Source organism: Pinus tabuliformis, chromosome 4_1 (assembly GCF_031772625.1).
Source record: "Pinus tabuliformis cultivar Carrire ecotype Pingquan chromosome 4_1, CPIR1, whole genome shotgun sequence".
NCBI classification, from domain to species: Eukaryota; Viridiplantae; Streptophyta; class Pinopsida; order Pinales; family Pinaceae; genus Pinus; species Pinus tabuliformis.
The window spans coordinates 41,574,917-41,593,642 of NC_142303.1; the positions used below are offsets into that span (position 1 = coordinate 41,574,917).

General features: G+C 38.1%; 1 pseudogene; it reads left to right on the forward strand.

Moving 5' to 3' along the window:
* The first annotated feature begins 17,403 nt into the window (after positions 1 to 17,403).
* Positions 17,404 to 18,635, forward strand: LOC149174080 (protein NDL2 pseudogene; annotated as a pseudogene).
* The last annotated feature ends 91 nt before the right edge of the window (positions 18,636 to 18,726 follow it).

Consider the following 18,726-nt stretch of genomic DNA (forward strand, 5'->3'; position numbering starts at 1 on the left):
CATCATAGGATCCCACAAATTGAACAGTTTGCTAATCAGGATGAGTGGGTAGAGGGTACATTAATATAAGAAATTAGTGAGCAAGAAAAAATGGAAAAAGATATGAAAGATCTTGAAAAAACCTTGACCTGGACTCTTTTGGACGGGTATCTTTTAAGCTGCCTCAGCAAACAGGAGTTGGTACATCCTCTGTTGTAACTTCTCAGCAGCCCGTATAAGAAACCAACACACCAGTTACAGGGACGTCAAAGGGAAAAGAAGTCATAGACACGAAGCATCCTATAATGACAGACCAACCAGCAACATGAAAAGAACAGAGTCAAGGGCAAATTCCTCCAGCCAAAACTAAAGCAGCAGATATTCCTGCATTACAGACTCCTCTAAATGAGGAAAAAAGCAAGAAGAGGGACAGGGAAGACGCCACACCTATCAATGGACCTGCAGAGCAACCTGGGGCAAAAAGGCAAAGACTGAATCCTCTATCAGAAGATGAAATTATTGAGGAAACCATATACAGTCTAAGAGGTGAAAGGGTAGTCAGCCAGCAGACTTCCCCGGTGACAGAAACATCAACTAGCTCACACAGGCAGGAGCTAGAAAGGCAACACAGTGTGGAAGTCTCATCCACTAAGCCACAAAGCAAATAGGCCTCAGACATCAAAAGGACATTCACAGAGATAAAGGCAAGGAATGACCCACTAAGGCTTCAAATTTACAACCAGTATCTTAAGATGGCCCCGCAAACCAGCAAAGACTAATGTCAGCCTATGACATTAAAGAGGGAAAAATGATCATGAGTTATTTTAAGCCCAAGGTGCAACAACCACAATCAGCAGCTGATTACATCAGGACAAATCTGGAGGTCATAGCCAAGGATATTCATCCCATGGACTAGATTGAGCTTCATAAACAGACTGGAGAGATGGTCTACTCCACACTAGCTGATAAAGCAATGTTAGCTCATAAATTACAACTCCTTGGACAATACCTCTGCTCAACTAGATTTGGAGAAAGCCTCCTCTCTAGCCAAGGACAACAGGATAAAATCTTTGGAGGAGATTATCATTGAACTGGGACATGATCCCAAAGATGCTAAAGGCATAAAGGCATTAATGAAGAAGAAAGAAGAGGACATTGCTGCCTTAAGAAAATAGTTGAAACTGCCTCCTTCCATGCATCCACAGACAACAGAAATTGTACAACAGAAGTCAAAAGAAGACATGATGGACTTGCTCATGAAGCTTAATGAAAGATTAACTGATACAGAGTAGGCATTGGAGAAAACAATAAAAGAAAAGCAGGGAGAGTCGACCTCCTAGCCTCCTGAGGTCACCCCTACAGTCTCAATTTTAGCCCCCTCCACACTTGGAGCAGCATTGGCTCCCAATGTCCCAACAACTACAGTAGAGATAATCACAGGTACAACAACGACAGCACCAGGCAGCAGTACTGATATGACCACAAAGCAATTGATAAGAGCCATGGAAGAATTGAAACTCCAAGTGTCAGAATTGAAATAGGTCAAGGAACAATTAGCAAAGGTAGAAAAAAGTTATGACAAATCCAAGATGAGTGTGGCAGAGAAAATAAGGGAAATTAGAACATTAGAGAACAAAGTGAAAGCATTAGAAAAGGATCTCTCTCTGGAGAAACCTCTGGCAGAAATCAAAGGAATTTTGTGGGCCAACATCAATCGATCCCTTAGTAATGTGTGGAAATCTATCCAGGTCATTCATGAGCAAATTGACTTAATAGGAGCGGCCCAAGTAGAGATTCAAAAGACAAGAGCTTTATTGGGACAGATGCCTGAACAAGCTAACCGACTAATACATTTTTTGAACACCAAGACTAGCGAAGAACTGGAAGCACTGGAAATCATAGACAGGACAGGCACCATTTTGGAAATCAAGAGAGTTCTAACCAAGAGAAATCTAATGCAAAACTTGGAAAGGAGATGCCAGGACATGTAGGTGGAGGTTAATTCTTTCACAGAGAAGTTCACAGTTTTGCAGGAAAAGGGTTTGCCCAGTCCGTTAACAAGTAATTACCGGCTGATGAAACATGTAGATTATGCACACAAATTGAATAAATATGTTGCTGATCAAATTACTTCATCAACAAGTGCTTCAGGTGTGAAAGCACTTCCATCTGGCCAAGCCCTCTACGACAACTTAGAAAATTTATTTTATATTGAGCATGAAGTGAAACATTTATTCACCGTCCAGCATAATTTCTTTAGGTACACAGAGACTGACAAAACTTTAAGAAAGCTGCAAAGACATAAGTTTCCAGAACAGAAATGATGGGAGGATATGCTAGAAATTTTATAAACTTATCTTTGGTATCTTTGGTAACTTTGGTAAAATGAAATTTTTGTACCATTTACCATAAGGTGGTAAATAGAGATGATTGAGGGTCAGACGGATAAAAGAGTATCAGATCAGAGTTGAAATATCCGACCGAGAGAGAGAAAACAACACAGACTATCAGTGGAACACAACTGTAGACTAACTCACAGAGCCTACCGCCAGCACATCTGACAAAAATGGAGCAGCCAACACAACATCAGTTATGTTTTCCCTGTTATCAAGACTATTTGTCTCTATCTTTTGTAAAAAATGATGAGTCATCACTAGATATTATCTCTGTGAGATATTTTGTATAAATACCCCCCCCATTCGAAGTATTTGGGGTTGGTGAGCCATTCTTAGACTTTGTTGTAATACTGAAATTTTGGAATAAAGATGTTGTTGGAATGAACTGTTTTCAGACTTACTGGATGTGGAATTGAAGCAGAGGACTTGTCACAGAATTCTTGAATCAACCAGCGGACCAATAAGTCCCCTTTATCTTCTGTTTTGTAATCTTTCTAGTTTCAATATATCACCTGTGTTTCACAATCTAAATGATAATGATAAAGATTAATTCAGAATATGCTTAACTGCACTCTGTGTTTCATTCATTATCATTCTATGTGTTTTCTTCAGAATTAGAATAAGCAGTGTAACTCTTAATTTCTCATGTTTCCTAATTCTCTCATATTGATTATTTGCTGAGAAATTCTTAATTGCTTCTTAGTAGTAATCATCCACTTTCCTTCCTTGAATATGTTGAAGGATTCTTAACTGCCCTTCACCCAATTTGAGTCCATTCCATCCGATATAAATCTTTTTTTGCTCCCTGTTTGACTACCTTGCTCTATGAAACCATCCTTTGTTAAGAAACCAAATCCAGAAATCCATCCTCGTTGACTCCATTAGCCCAATGGACTAAAACACTCAGACTTACACCTCTGCTCTATTGAATCTCACCATCCAGAAATCAAACAAAACCCCTGAATTTCATAACTAGCCTAATACCTTTAAAAAAAAAGTTAAATCATAAAGAGAGAGCCCTCTCTGGATGCAGATTGGCTAGAATCTGTGTCTGAAAGATTGGTCTGTGGTTACCTCGGCCGTATTCCATTTCTTACAACTTTTGGGAACAACCTGAGTGATAACAGTCTTAATACATGATTTTAAGAGAAAAGAAGAGGTTGAAACTCACCTCCATGACATGGAGTTTGATTTGAAAGTTAAGGAAGGATAGTGACATGAAGCTTTCAAACAATTGGAGATGCTCAGGACAGAATATCGGAAAAAAGAGGAGTGACATATAAAGCTCTTAACAGAGTATAAAGTTGGAGTAAATGAATCCCTTGCTTCGGCCCCAATTTCCAAGTCTATGGATCCAAAGATATTGCAAGTCAAGGTCACTCAATTAGATTAGGAGCTGTGAACACTCATAGAATAAAAGGCACAAATGGACCATAGGGCCGAAGTTGCAATGAGGTCAAAGAATATTGAAATCAAACAGATTTAGTCTACTCTCCAAGACAAAAATAATGAGATAAAATCTTACGAGGAAGCCCTTTATGTCGCTCTAACAGGAGAAATTGTACTAATACGAGCCAAAGAAGAGATCTCGGGAGAAATTTGGCAGAACATCACTATGGTTGAAGCATATGTGAAGATTCTAGGGGATTAAGAAAAATATCTAATACAAAGCGCTAGATTGGAGGATAAATATACAAGTGAAGCTCTAGATAAAAGACAGAAAGACCTTGATTCTGTCATAGATATGGTCAACACCTTGGAAGACACTACCTTAGATCAACTGACATTATCCAGCAGGGATGATTGCATCTATTCCCTGTGCATGTTAAGAGAAAAATGGATCACTATTCAGGTTATGCGAGATGAATTTGATAAGGTCATCAATGAAATAAATGACTTCAAAAACAAGTGGAATTATCTAGGGATATTCGGAGTTCCTTCATTCTAGAATAAAGAAAATTGGGTAATATCCTGGAAAACTTTATTGGATCAGCTGAAATCAACAGAACATGACTTGGGCTGCTTGAACATACTAGCAGAAGAAGCAATTGGTCCTTCTATAGTCATCAACTATCTTTGCCGAGACTATACTAACCTAGCTGGGATAAGAAAGATCATACAAAACCTGCCCACCTCCAGGTATCAAATAAGATCGCAATTAGTATTAGTGATCCCAAAGTACAAAAATGTGCCTTGGTTACCTATTGCTAAGTGGGATAAGCTAGTGAAGCTTGAGAATAGTTTCAAACGCAGCACCACAATTGAGCAACTTGCTACTACATCATAGTCTACTAAGCCTGTTCCGCCAATGCAGTCTGCTACAAAACAACCTGAGGATTGGGATGAAATATCTTTGATTACGACACATGCTCCAACGGTCAGAATGCACGGGGCACACAAACTTACTTCTATGGGACTCATTAAAAATATCAAAACTCCAAAGTTGTAGTGACTACACGACACTTGATTATTTCATTCTTAGATTTTATTTTATTTCATTTAGTTACTTAATTTGAAAGTCAGTTGTTTACATAAAGATAGTTACAAAAGACAATTATATTTTGAAAACTATTATTTAAGTCCCTGTGTCCCATCATGGGGGTGTTTCTCTCAGAAGCGAGAAACTTATTTTATACATAAGCTAACTGTACATGTAACACAGTTTTTATTTTCAAATCTGAAGTTCTATTCAAGCGATCTTGTGTTCTTTCTTTTCTTGTCATTTCGATTTACAATCACAACAAAGTTAAATTTGAGGCTTGCCCTCATTTAGGAATTAGATTGTCCGGCTTTCATGTTTCGACATTTATACTATCAACATAATACTAGATGATCAGCTATGGATTATTAATAATTGAAGGTACAACTTTCGTTTTACAATAGTCCTTGTCTTAAGTATGATTTCATTGATATTATCTACTCATCATTTTTGTGAATGTGTTTTATTTATAGGTTTTCCTTGTTCCCCAAATCATAAATTTTTACTTACATTTCAGCAATTTTGGTCACAATTTTTACTATTAATTATTGTTGTTAATAGAGAAAAGTAATATTTTGATGTGCCTGCACTTGATGCACATGTTGTAGCTTAAGCTTGGTGAACATTCCCACACTTGTGTTCTCTTTTATTTTAGTTTTTTCTTTCTTTTTCTTTACATAAATCGTTATTATTGTTCCTATTCAAATCTATTGTTATATTTCCTGATCGCCTGAAATAGAACCTCAGAGTTGAGACTTATTAAGTTAAGCTCCTTTCTTCTATTAAAGCCATTACTTATTACATGATCAATTATCTCCATTTGGCCTAAATCTGTTTGCTCATTGAAAATAAGATATTTTAGATTCTAGGGTTACCCCCTATGGTGTGCTAGAGGTCAATAGTGACACCTAGAGAAGGAGGACTGTTTAGTCCTCAGTGAATGCATACTTAAATTGTTTATATGTGGGAACAATTTGAGAACCAACCAAATTCATGGACACCAAGATGGAAAAGAGGTGATAGCTAGGGTATCCATGATCAAGTAATATCTATTGCCCAGCTATGACATGCATAAAGGAAGTGGTGAAATTCACAACTTTACGGGGTCTGACTTAAGGCAAAAATACGACACTGACGGTCAATAATTCATTAGTGATTGTGATAGATGACCTACCCCTCTATGCCAAGTTCAGACAAACACACCTAAGGTCCAATGGATGTCAAAATAGAAACACCACCCTATCTTGTAAACACCATCCAAAAGACTAGACCCATGGTTAAATCACATAATAAAAGAAATGAACATGGATGAGGTAAAAACATGACCATATATATATATATATATATATATATATATATATATATATATATATATATATATATATATATATATATATATATATATATATATATATATATATATATATATATTTAGTTTTATATTTTTGTTTAGATTTTTGGCATAAATAAGGCATGGAAAATACTCGCATCACACACCAAACCAAAAAAAGGATAAAAAATCACACTCCTATGTACAATATGTATAAGAAAAACACAGTCTAGTAGGTTACGCTAATGTGTGCCCACAGTCGGGCACAAGCCAAGGATTTCTATACATGAACTTATGGAGGATGAGGGAACCATAGGGCTTGCCAATGTGGAGCCATACCAAAGGAAATCAAACTAACCAACCTGGAAAGGTTGACCATGCCAGGGACATTCTAACATAGTCACACTCTCAAAATTAACCTGAAGACATAAAGGAGGATCAAGACATAAAGCATGTATAAGATGCTCATCAACAGGTGGTAAGGGGTTGGACAATTCATTGGAAAGTTTCGTAGTAGAATCCATAGAATTGACTCAGTCCATGGGTGGCACTTCTAAGGAGGGTCGAGGAAATGCCCCCTCGGTCAATTCAAGATTTAGATTTCCAAGCTCTACTTGTTCCAAATTGGGAAGACTAGAGACAAAAAGAAGCATAATCTCCCTAAGATTATCAATGGGTAGATCCATGTCCTCCAAGTTGACCAGACAGGGAGGCTCATCATCGAGGGAGTCATCTGGAACAAGTAAAGTGATGACTTGTGTGGGCAAAGGAACCTGATTATATTACATATTGGGATGGAGTTTCTGACCAGCGTCAGGAGATACTGATGGGATTATCGGAGAGGAACTAACTTCTACAACAGGTGGCAGAGAGTTCTCACTAGCTGGATCAACTTCCATAATAACAGGCGACACCACCCAAGGATCAAGAGGTTTATGGGGTCCACAGGTGTCGAAAGATATCATATGCATAGGAGAAGTGGTAGGAGTGTTGGCATTATGACATAGGTGTTGTCCTTGATGGCAACTCACTTAGATGACAGATCACAGTGCAGCAGGTTAACAACACAGAGTTACAGATCGGACTTCACAAAATGAAGAAAGAGAGGTATATGCAGGTTCACCATTGGCCAAGCCACGTGTACACACGGGTTCACTGTATTCAAGTTGCGTATATGTAGACACGTACTTTCACAGAAAGAAAGGCGCGTATACCTTGGAAAACTAAATTTTTGGTCTGAAGTATTTGGTCCATGGTATTTTGATCCATGGTATTGGTCCAAGGTATCTGGTCCAAGGTATTGACCCTAGGTATTTGGTCCAAGGTATTGGTTCTAAATGGTTTTGGTCCATGGTATTGGGAAAGGCCTAAAACTATAAAACGAGGAGAAGATCATTAGGCCAGACAACTCAAGCATTGAATATTTGATGAAGGATGAGATCTAGTATGCAGGTTATTAGGTTATGGTGCATTGCTAGATCTGAACCAAGGACGAACCTTAGCACTTGATGAAGGATAAGATCTAATGATATATCAAGATATTAACGCTTGAAGAGAATTATCTTTATGTGGTTTGATCATTTATCTGAATAACTGGCGCATGTTGTAGTCTGTAAATGTGATGATCTGGGTATGACTGAAGTTTGGAATTATTGTAATATTTAAATCATCATTCACAGATCTATACGCAGTTCACTTTATAAAAGGCACGTACACACATTGTTTCTGCATATCGAAATAGCGTATACATCATGAATTTGATTTGCAGATCTGTACTCAGGTTCGCCTTGAGGAAAGCGCGTATGCACGCGGGTTCAAAACATGGAAGTAGTGTATACCTTATAAAATATGTTTTAGTATCTTCTATTTGTTCTTGCAATGCTTTGGGTTTTGGCTTGGGTTCTGGTTACTGTATTCTGGTGATAGTATCCTGAATGATCAGATTGATGGGCTGTCAAAATGATTGATTGATTCGGTTGTGGTTGGTTCAATAGGAGATTGGTTGATGTAGATATAATTGATGATTGAATGATGTTGTTGATGGATCCAGTCTGAAAATTTATGAAACGTTGTCCATGGAAGAAAGAAGAAGGTTGTATCCCTCTGTAGGCTGACACGTATGTACTAGTAAACATATCAGCTAGTACAAGAGCTAGGGGGTTGTAGCTCCCTTCTAGTAGAAGCTGGAGAATGAGAGAAGGTTGTAGCCTTCTATAGGTAGAAGCCTGCATACTGGTATAAGGCTGCACCAATACAAAAATTGTAAACAGAATTATCTTATTATTAAAAGAAGACAGAGACGATTGCAACAGGTGGTTTTCACCCACATTGGGTTTCCACCTTATATCTTGGTGTTTATGTGTGTTGCTTATGTGTGATGCTTTATTCTACTTTTACTGCACTGTTTAATGAATTGTTGATATACTGATCAAAGTTCACTACATGATAATTTGGGTAAATCAAAAGATCTCTGCATATACGCTGGTTTCATTAAGTATAGTTGTGTATACACGCTAGTTCACTACGCTGAAGTAGCGTATACAAATCAATTTTGAAAATTAAATTATTGATATGATAATATTGATTCACCCCCCCTCTCAGTATTAGTTCCAACAATTGGTATCAGAGCAGGTCCTTCAAAAGAAGCTTGATTGCTTGAAGGTAGATCCATCATCATGAGTAATCAAGAAAGCAGGGAATCCATCAGAAAACCAATCTTTGATGGGAGAAACTTCGTTTATTGGAAGGTAAGAACCACAACCTATCTTCAATCTCTTGGAACAGATGTTTGGGAAATTATGGAAGGAGGATATACATTTCCATCAGCAATTCCTACGGATACGACAGGTAAAAGGCAATATGAAACCGATGCCAAGGTTGTCAATACATTATTGGGAAGTCTATCACAATCAGAGTTTGTCAAAGTTATGCAGCTCAAATCCGCCAAAGAAATATGGGACAAAATCGTTATAAGCTATGAAGGAGACTCTCAGTTAAAACGTGCTAAACTGCAAACTCTCAGAATTCAATATGAAACTCTCAAGATGCACAATGATGAAAGTATAGCTAGTTACTTCTTACGTATAGATGAGATTGTTAATTGCATGAAGAATCTAGGTGAAGAGATAAAGGAAGTTACTTTAGTTGAAAAAGTTTTAAGATCCTTGTCTGCTAAGTTTGAATCAAAAGTATCTGCCATAGAAGAAAAGCAGGATCTACAGACTATTACTATGACACAGCTGCACGGAATCTTAACTACCTTTGAGATGAGAAAAGGAGGTCCATCAGATATGAGAGAAGCCACATTTAAAGCTTCAACAAAAGGAAAAGAAGAACTCAATGAATCAGGACATGTTTCAGAAGGAGAAGAAGAAACAAACTTTGTCAAGAACCTTCAACGGGGTTCCAGAAGATTCAGAGGTAAACTACCTTTCGAATGTTTTGGTTGTGGTAGAGTTGGTCATTATGCTGCCAAATGTCCTCATAAAGATAAATATGATATTGGGAAGGAATCTACAAAATAGAATAGAAAACAAAGTGTAAGTAAAAAGAGCTACTATACTCATGAAGATAGCAATGGTTTATCAAATAGTGATGAAGATGAAAATAGTAATGACTATAGACTTCTGATGGCATATGAAGATGATGACTTTTTGGATGCTTTAGATGAAGATGACCTTTATGAAGAAATCTCTAAACTCAAAATATATTTAGAAGAAAAGAATATGATTATAGATACCTTGACATACCAACTTGCTGAAAGAGAAAAACACAATGAAAAACTAGAATTTTAAATTTTGGGTCTAAGAAAGGATCTTTAGAAAACAAAAGCTATCAATCTTAGATTTCCTAAAGGATCAGAAACCTTAAATGAAATTATCGAAGTCTAGCATTCTCCTTTGATAAAGATAGGTCTTGGATATACTGAAGAAGAATCTCAAGGACAGAAGCCGTCAACCTCCACTAAAAGCTATCTTGATGCAGCAAAGAGCAGTGAACAGTTTGATAATCGTCAGCAAAGGCATAAAGCTGACCACCACGTAAAACAGGCACAATTTACTTCAAGGATGAACAGAAGCCACAACCAACCTCAGGTAAAGCGTGATAAATTTGCTTCAAAGATGAATATCAATAGAAAGTACAATCACCAGGTCAGTAGATTCGATAATCGTAGGAACTTCTTTAATGGTCAATGTTTCTCATGTCATAATTTTGGACACAAAGCTGCTCAATGTGTTGCTTACAAAACCATCATGACTAGAGAAGCACGAAATCAAGGAATGTGACAGTGATCAAGAAAAGTTCCTATAATAACTTTTCTCTTCTTGAAAATGAAATAGAATGCTCAATCTGTAATAATTTTGGCCATGAAGAATTGGAATGTAGGAGCAAATTTCGGCAAATATCTCAAAACGAGAAAAATCCCAAAATATGGAGAAAGAAAGAAACACAAACAGAAAGATGTGGTATAGCCTTGTATGCTGAAGGACAAGAAAACTAGTGGTACATCGACAATGGATGCTCAAAACACACGACAGGTGACAAAGAAAAACTACACTCATATAATGCCTTAGAAAAGGAAAAGAGTGTCTCATTTGGAAACAAAACTCCTGCTGTCATAAAAGGTAAAGGTGTTGTTTTCTTGGAAGAAAAAGTTAAAGCTGGAAATGTTATGTATGTTGATGGCTTAAAGCATAACCTATTGAGTGTGAGTCCAATGTGTGATCAAGGAAATGAAGTAGTGTTTCGATCAAATGAATGTGTTGTTCGTGAACTTGATACAGGAGAAACCCTGATCAAATGTACAAGAACTCCAAACAACCTCTACATACTCAAGGGAGTACAACAACAGTGCTATCTAAGCAAAAATGATGAACACTGTCTATGGCACAGAATATTGGGGCATCTAATATTTTCTCAAATAAGAAAAGCATGCAGATTCTAGGCTGTCCATGATCTCCCTGATATCAGCATTCTTGAAAATACAATATGCAAACCATGTCAATTCGGTAAGCAAACTAGATCGCACTTCCCTGAAAAAGAAGGATCAACTTGTGAGCCTCTTGAAATTGTTCATCAGATTTGTGTGGACCATCGAGGAAAAAGTCACCTCCTGGAGAAGAATACTCTATATTATTCATTGATGATTTTTCCAGAATGTGTTGGATAGGTCTTCTAAAGCATAAAGATGAAGCATTTGAAAAATTCAAAACCTTCAAAGCTTTGGTTGAAAATGAATCAGATCGCAAAATCAAATGCCTTAGCTCTGATCGAGGAGGGGAATTTACCTTAGATGAGTTCTTTGACTTTTGTGAACAACATGGAATAAAAAGACAATTATCCACAACAAGGACTCCTTGGTAAAATGGAGTGGTAGAAAGAATGAACAGAACTGTTCAACAAATGGCTCGAGCTATGCTAGATGAATCTAGAACTCCTGCAACCTTCTGGGGTGAAGCTGCATTTGTCATCATCACTATTCTCAACCAAGAAAATGTTCGAGTAAATAGCACTCAAATTCCACATGAACTTTGGTATGGTAAAAATCCTACTGTAAAGTACTTCAAAGTTTTTGGAAGTGAATGTTACATCAAAAGGACTGAAGAAAAACTTGGTAAGTTTGAACCGAGAGCAGATGAAGGTATTCTTCTTGGCTACTCTTCCCAAAGTAAAGGATATAAATGTTATAATAAAAGACTTGGGAAAATTATTGAAAGTATTGATGTTGTAGTTGATGAAGCATGCAAAAATCCAAAACAGATAAAAACCGAAGATCATGACAATGAAGAAGATGAGGATCATTTTCCCACATCAAATCACACTGATTCTGAAGGAGAAACCAATGAAACACCAGAAGAAGAGATAACGATAGAAGAAAAGACTCTGTCAAGGTATGTTCAGAAAAATCATCCAGAAACTCAAATTTTGGGGGAAAAAGGGGCAGGTGTGCAGACAAGAAGAACTATTGCCAAAGCCTCAAGCTATCTAGCATTACTATCTTCCACCAAACCTAAAAATGTAAATGAAGCATGCAAAGATGAATGTTGGGTCAAGGCCATGAATGAAGAACTTGAGAAAATTGAAAAGAATAATATTGGGAATTAGTTCCTAGACCTCATGATAAGAATATCATAGGAACTAAATGGATATTCAAAAACAAGCTGAACGAGAATGGAGAAGTTATTAGAGTCAAGGCCAGACTTGTTTGTAAAGGATATGCTCAACAAGAAGGTATAGATTTTGAAGAATCTTTTGCACCTGTTGCTAGACTTGAAGCCATAAGAATGTTTCTTGCTCTTTCTAGTTTTCAAAAATTCAAAGTATATCAAATGGATGTAAAATCTACCTTTCTTAATGGAGAATTAGAAGAAGAAGTCTATATTGAACAGCCAGAAGGATTCATTCTTGGAAATGATGCAAAAATTGTATGCAAACTCAAAAAGGCTCTCTATGGTCTAAAATAGGCTCCAAGGGCATGGTATTACCGTCTTGACAATATCTCCACCAACAGGGGTTTTCAAAGGGATCAGTAGATAGCAATATATATACAAAGATTGACACTGGTAAATTGCTAATAATTGTTGTTTATGTTCATGATATCATTTTTTGTAGCAATGAAGAATCCATGAGTTAGAATTTTGCTTTAATAAGGCAGCAAGAATTTGAAATGTCCTTTCTTGGTCTACAAGTTCAGCAAAATAAAGATGGTATTTTCTCTCACAAACCAAATACCTCAAACAAATCCTGAAAAAGTATGGCATGGAAGATTCTAAACCAGTATGTACCCCAATGGTAACAAGATGTAGTCTCAGCTCAAATGATGAATCAACAGAAGTACATCAACCAACTTACAGATCCATGATTGGCAGTTTTCTTTATCTAACTGGTACCCGACTGGACATCATGCATGCAGTGGGAATAGTTGGAAGATTCCAAGAAAATCCAAAGGAATCACACCTTCAGGCAGTCAAAAGGATATTCAAATATCTTCAAGGAACACATAACTTTGGTATATGGTATCCTAGAGATACAGATCTTACACTTCATGCATATACAAATGTAGATTGGGCAGGAAGTGTTGATGACAAAAAAAACACTAGTGGTGGTGCATTTTATATGGGTTCAAGGTTAGTGTCTTGGTTTAGCAAGAAACAAAGTTCAATTTCATTATCTACAGCTGAAGCAGAATACGTGGCTGCTGCATCTTGCTACACACAACTACTTTGGATGATGCAAACCTTGCAAGACATTCAGATCACATGTACTCCACCCATCTCCATTTTATGTGATAATACAAGTGCCATCAGTATTTCAAAGAATCCAGTCATGCACTCCAAAACCAAGCACATACCCATCAAATATCATTTTCTACGTGAACAAGTGCTTGAAGAAAAGGTCAAATTGGAGTATGTTCCCTCCAAAGAATAGGTTGCTAATATATTCACTAAACCACTGCCCAGAGAGACATTTGAATATCTTAGACAAAAGCTGGGAGTAGTTGTTGCATCATCCTGCTGTTAAATCCTATCTTCTTCAAAGGAAGCTAGTTATACGTGAGTTGCATGAAATGTAGTCGTGCATATATGCTAGTTTCAGTGGGTACAGTCGCATATATGATGGTTTTAGAAAAAGCAGTGGGTCAAACTCAGGAGAAAGGGATTTGATATGGTTTAGTGAATTATCTACTCTGCTTGATGATGGTTACAGTATGTTGATGACATGTGGAAATATGTTGGCTTTCGTAAGTTGTTGATAACTTGATATATATCTGATTGATGACGATGCCTTGATAACTCTTCTGATATATGAAATGATCATATCTGATAGTGAACATATGACACAGGTTCAGGGGGAGCATATGCTTCTAATAATGCATTGTTGGCATTATCTTAGAAGATCTCTGTGCATATTTCATTTGAGGGGGAATAGGTTTAGGGGGAGAACATGGTTGCTGATCTGGATGTTGATTGACAGATGCTGCTAATGATAGTTGTTGATGACTATCATGGTCTTGTTTAAGATATTTGGTCTCTGTTATATAAGTCATGTACATATTTTAATGTAAAGGTCATGAAAAGACCAAATTTGTAACCCCACTATCCGTGGGATGGATGATGTAATGTTTGTGTTTTGACATGTATAAACAATTGTATATCCCCACTTGATTGGGTGGATGAGTCAAATTTGGTATATCCCCATTTGATTCGGAGATGGATGTATGTATGAGTCTTTAGTGATAGGAAGGTAATTGATGATGTATGTAGAAAGTGATGTTATCCTTTTGCAGACCTTGCTTGTGCTCAGGGGGAGCATGGACTCGATCATAGGAGCTCAATCAGCACTTTAGCATATCAGAGAATTCAGCAGGTACTAAAGGGGAGCATGACCCTTTTCCCTTGATGACAAAGGAGGAGAGTGACTTGGTGTTGCCATCAAGTCCAAAGGGGGAGATTGTTGGCATTATGACACATGTGTTGTCCTTGATGGCAACTCACTCAGATGACAAATCATAGTGCAACAGGTTAACAGCACAGAGTTACAGATCAGACTTCACAGAATGAAGAAAGAGGTATACACAGGTTCACCTTTGGCCAATCCACATGTACATGCGGGTACACTGTATTCAAGTCGCGTATATGTACACATGCACTTTCACAGAAGGAAAGGTACGTATACCTTGGAAAACTAAATTTTTGGTCCGAAGTATTTGGTCCATCGTATTTTGATCCATGGTATTGATCCAAGGTATCTGGTCCAAGGTATTGACCCTAGGTATTTGGTCCAAGGTATTGGTTCTAAATGCTTTTGGTCCATGGTATTGGGAAATGCCTAAAACTATAAAAGGAGGAGAAGATCATTAGGCCACATAACTCAAGCATTGAATATCTGATGAAGGGTGAGATCTAGTATGCAGGTTATTGGGTTATGGTGCATTGCTGGATTTGAACCAAGGACAAACCTTAGCGCTTGATGAAGGATAAGATCTAATGATGTATCAGGATCTTAAGGCTTGAAGAGAATTATCTTTATGTGGTTTGATCATTTACCTAAATAAATGGCACATGTTGTAGTCTGTAAATGTGATGATATGGGTATGACTAAAGTCTAGAATTGTTGTAATATTTAAATCATCATTTACAGATTTGTACGTAGGTTCAGTTTAAAAAAGGCGCATACGCATGTTGGTTTTACATATCGAAACAGCGTATACATCATAAATTTGATTTTCAGATTTGTACGCAGGGGTTCGCCTTGAGGAAAGTGCATATGCACGTAGGTTCGACACATGGAAGTAGCGTATACCTTGTAAAATATGTTTTAGTTGCTTCTGTTTGTTGTTGCAGTGTTTTGGGTTCTGGCTTGGGTTTTGGTTACTGTATTCTGGTGAAAATATCCTGAATGATCAGATTGATGGGCTGTCAAAATGATTGATTGATTCAGTTGTGGTTGGTTCAATAAGAGATTGGTTGATGTAGATATACTTGATGATTGAATGATGTTGTTGATGGATCCAGTCTGAAAATTTATGAAACGTGGTCCTTGGAAAAAAGAAGAAGGTTGTAGCCTTCTATAGGCCAACACCTACATACTAGTAAACATCTCAGCTAGTACAAGAGCTAGGGGGTTGTAGCTCCCTTCCAGTAGAAGCTGGAGAATGAGAGAAGGTTGTAGCCTTCTACAGGTAGAAGCCTGCATACTGGTATAAGGCTACACCAGTACAAAAATTGTAAACATAATTATCTTATTATTAAAAGAAGACAGAGACGATTGCAATAGGTGGTTTTCACCCACATTCAGTTTCCACCTTATATCTTGGTGTTTATGTGTGTTGCTTATGTGTGATGCTTTATTCTACTTTTACTGCACTCTGTAATGAATTGTTGATATACTGATTAAAGTTCACCACATGATAATTTGGGTAAATCAAAATATCTCTGCATATATGTTGGTTTCATTAAGTATAGTTGCATATACACGCTAGTTCACTGTGCTGAAGTAGCATATACAAATCAGTTTTGAAAATTAAATTATTAATTTGATAATACTGATTCACCCCCCCTCTTAGTATTAGTTCCAACAAGGAGTAGAAAGAGTGTTGGGTGGAAGGAGTTGAGGGAAAAATCCCATAAGAGAAAAACTTTTAAAGAGTCTAGCTCCAACACTATGAAATTGACCAGGGTGATCTCCGACAAGTGGGATTGAGGTTCTTGTAGTGGAAATTTGGGATGATGGCACGCAACAGTCAATTTGGTCAATGGTCACAAATTTTCCTTCATGAGGAAATAAAAGTAAATGGAAGATAAATAAGATGACTGCATTCATCGCATAAAACCAACTACGACCAAGGAGGAGGTTATAGTCCAATGGAGCATCGAGGACTTCAACATCGACATAAACAATTTTCCCTCCTAAATCATTGGAAAAATTTGGAAGAACCCCTTTAGGTACAAAGTTATGACCGTTAAAGGCTTGGAGAGTGGTAATGGACATGGCGAGCGCCGAAGAGCCAAGAGCCTTCCAATATGATATTGACATAACACACATGGAAGAGCCTTCATCCACAAAAGTACGATGAATATTCCAATGGAAAATAAACACAATGATTTGAAAAGAGTTGGAAATAATTAATTCCTACTTGTCTATGGTTGTAATTTTCCATTTGAGGAGTTTGTTCCTACATAATAGGAATTTAGTTTCTCCTAGTTTAGTGTGTGGTTGAGAGAATCTCTCAACCACACTACTATACGTCTAAGATAGCATTCCTATCTTAAGACTATTGATTGTATAAATATGTGTGTAATTTCCTCATTCAACAATTAATAGAATATATTTTTGAGAGTGTGCAATTTTATCTTGGTATCAGAGCCTCTGAGGGCCTGGCCCCTCTTGGGCTGAGGGAAAATAAAGAGTTTAATATATGTTGTTTGTCCATCAATTATTTTTTTTGTGATCTGTTCAAGTGCTGGAGCGGCCTGAGTGCTTGAGTGAAGACGGTCCGGGGACTTTTCTTTTCCGTTTTCATTTCGTTTGCTTTTTCACCATTACATCCATGTATTGAAATCCTCGCTGTAAGTGGGGACGAATGGCCGCAACAAACTTTTAACAGTCTAATCAATGGCCCTTGCTTTTCTGGTTGCGGTCAAAGTGCTGGGGCAGATCGCACGGCTGCTTTGAGAGCAATAGAAAGGGAAAAATCAACTACCGTTTGATGAGGGGAATTGGTGACTATGAGCGCAGGGGAAGAAGGATAGGTTTTGCGGCAGTATCAAGCCTTACTTCTTCTACCTTGCAGTTACTGTAGTCGGTCGGTCGATCGATTCTGTGAGCATTTTGCTTTGGCATGGGCGACTCCAGCAGTTCTGTGTCGATGGACATTGAAATAATCCCCTGGGGAGGAAAGGAGGAAGTTGTCCAGACCAGCGATGGGCCCGTGTCAGTCTTCGTATGCAGAGATCAGGGGAAGCCAGCTCTCATCACTTATCTAGACGTGGCCTTGAATTATATGTCATGTTTTCAAGGGTTATTCTTTTGCCCGGAAGCCTCTTCATTACTGTTCCATAACTTCTGTGTGTATCACATAGATGCACCTGGACATGAGTTAGGAGCTGCAGCTATTTCATCAAATATTCCGGTGCTTTCAGTGGACGATCTGGCAAAGCAGGTGGATCACTTTGGGCTTCATGAGGTCATTTGTATGGGTGTGACAGCAGGGGCTTATATCTTGACATTGTTTTTAATAAAGTACAGGGAGCGAGTTGCTGGACTTATTCTTGTGTCCCCCTTATGTAGAGAGCCTTCCTGGACTAAATGGTTCTATACAAGGTTGTTGGATGAGAGGCAGAGCAAAAATGTTATGCGGTTTTTACAAGCTATTGACAAGAGACATGACCTTTCTGAGGGATTGAAGAAGCTACGGTGTAGAACTTTGATATTTGTAGGAGAAAATTCTCCTTTTCATCAGGAAGCTCTTCACATGAACGCCGTAATGGACAGACGGTCCTGTCGCGTCATCCTAAACCCCTACGCCCACGTCGATTACCAGACAAAGCTGTCGACGTGTCCCTTCTGCTTCAACTGCCAGGTGGTCAACCAAACAGCGGCAACAATCTTCTCGGCCTTCGGGGATCCAATACTGTGGTGGTCTGCGAACCCGATGGGGGTGTGCCCCATTCACGCAGGCGATGATTTTTTTCTTGTTTAAATCTGGGCGCCGAGGGAGGCAATCCGCTTTATGATGGATCGTGGAGGGGATCGTATCTGTTATTTTATCTGCTATGTTCAATTTCCTCAGATATTTGAGGGAATAGATCCCGGTGATTGGTGCGAGATTGTGGTGTGGCTGCTGGGATTCGAGCCCAGGTCTCCACGGCTCAAAAAGTGCGCTGCTCAAACTCAGTCAGAAGAGAGGCATCGCACGTGTGACAGCGTTGTCCACGTGGAGTTTGACTGAATCTCTAGCAAGACAGCTCGATGTGTTGCATGGGGGTCGGATCTGCTGCAAAGGAAGCGTGGATCTGGTGATCTGCCTGTGGAGGATCTGC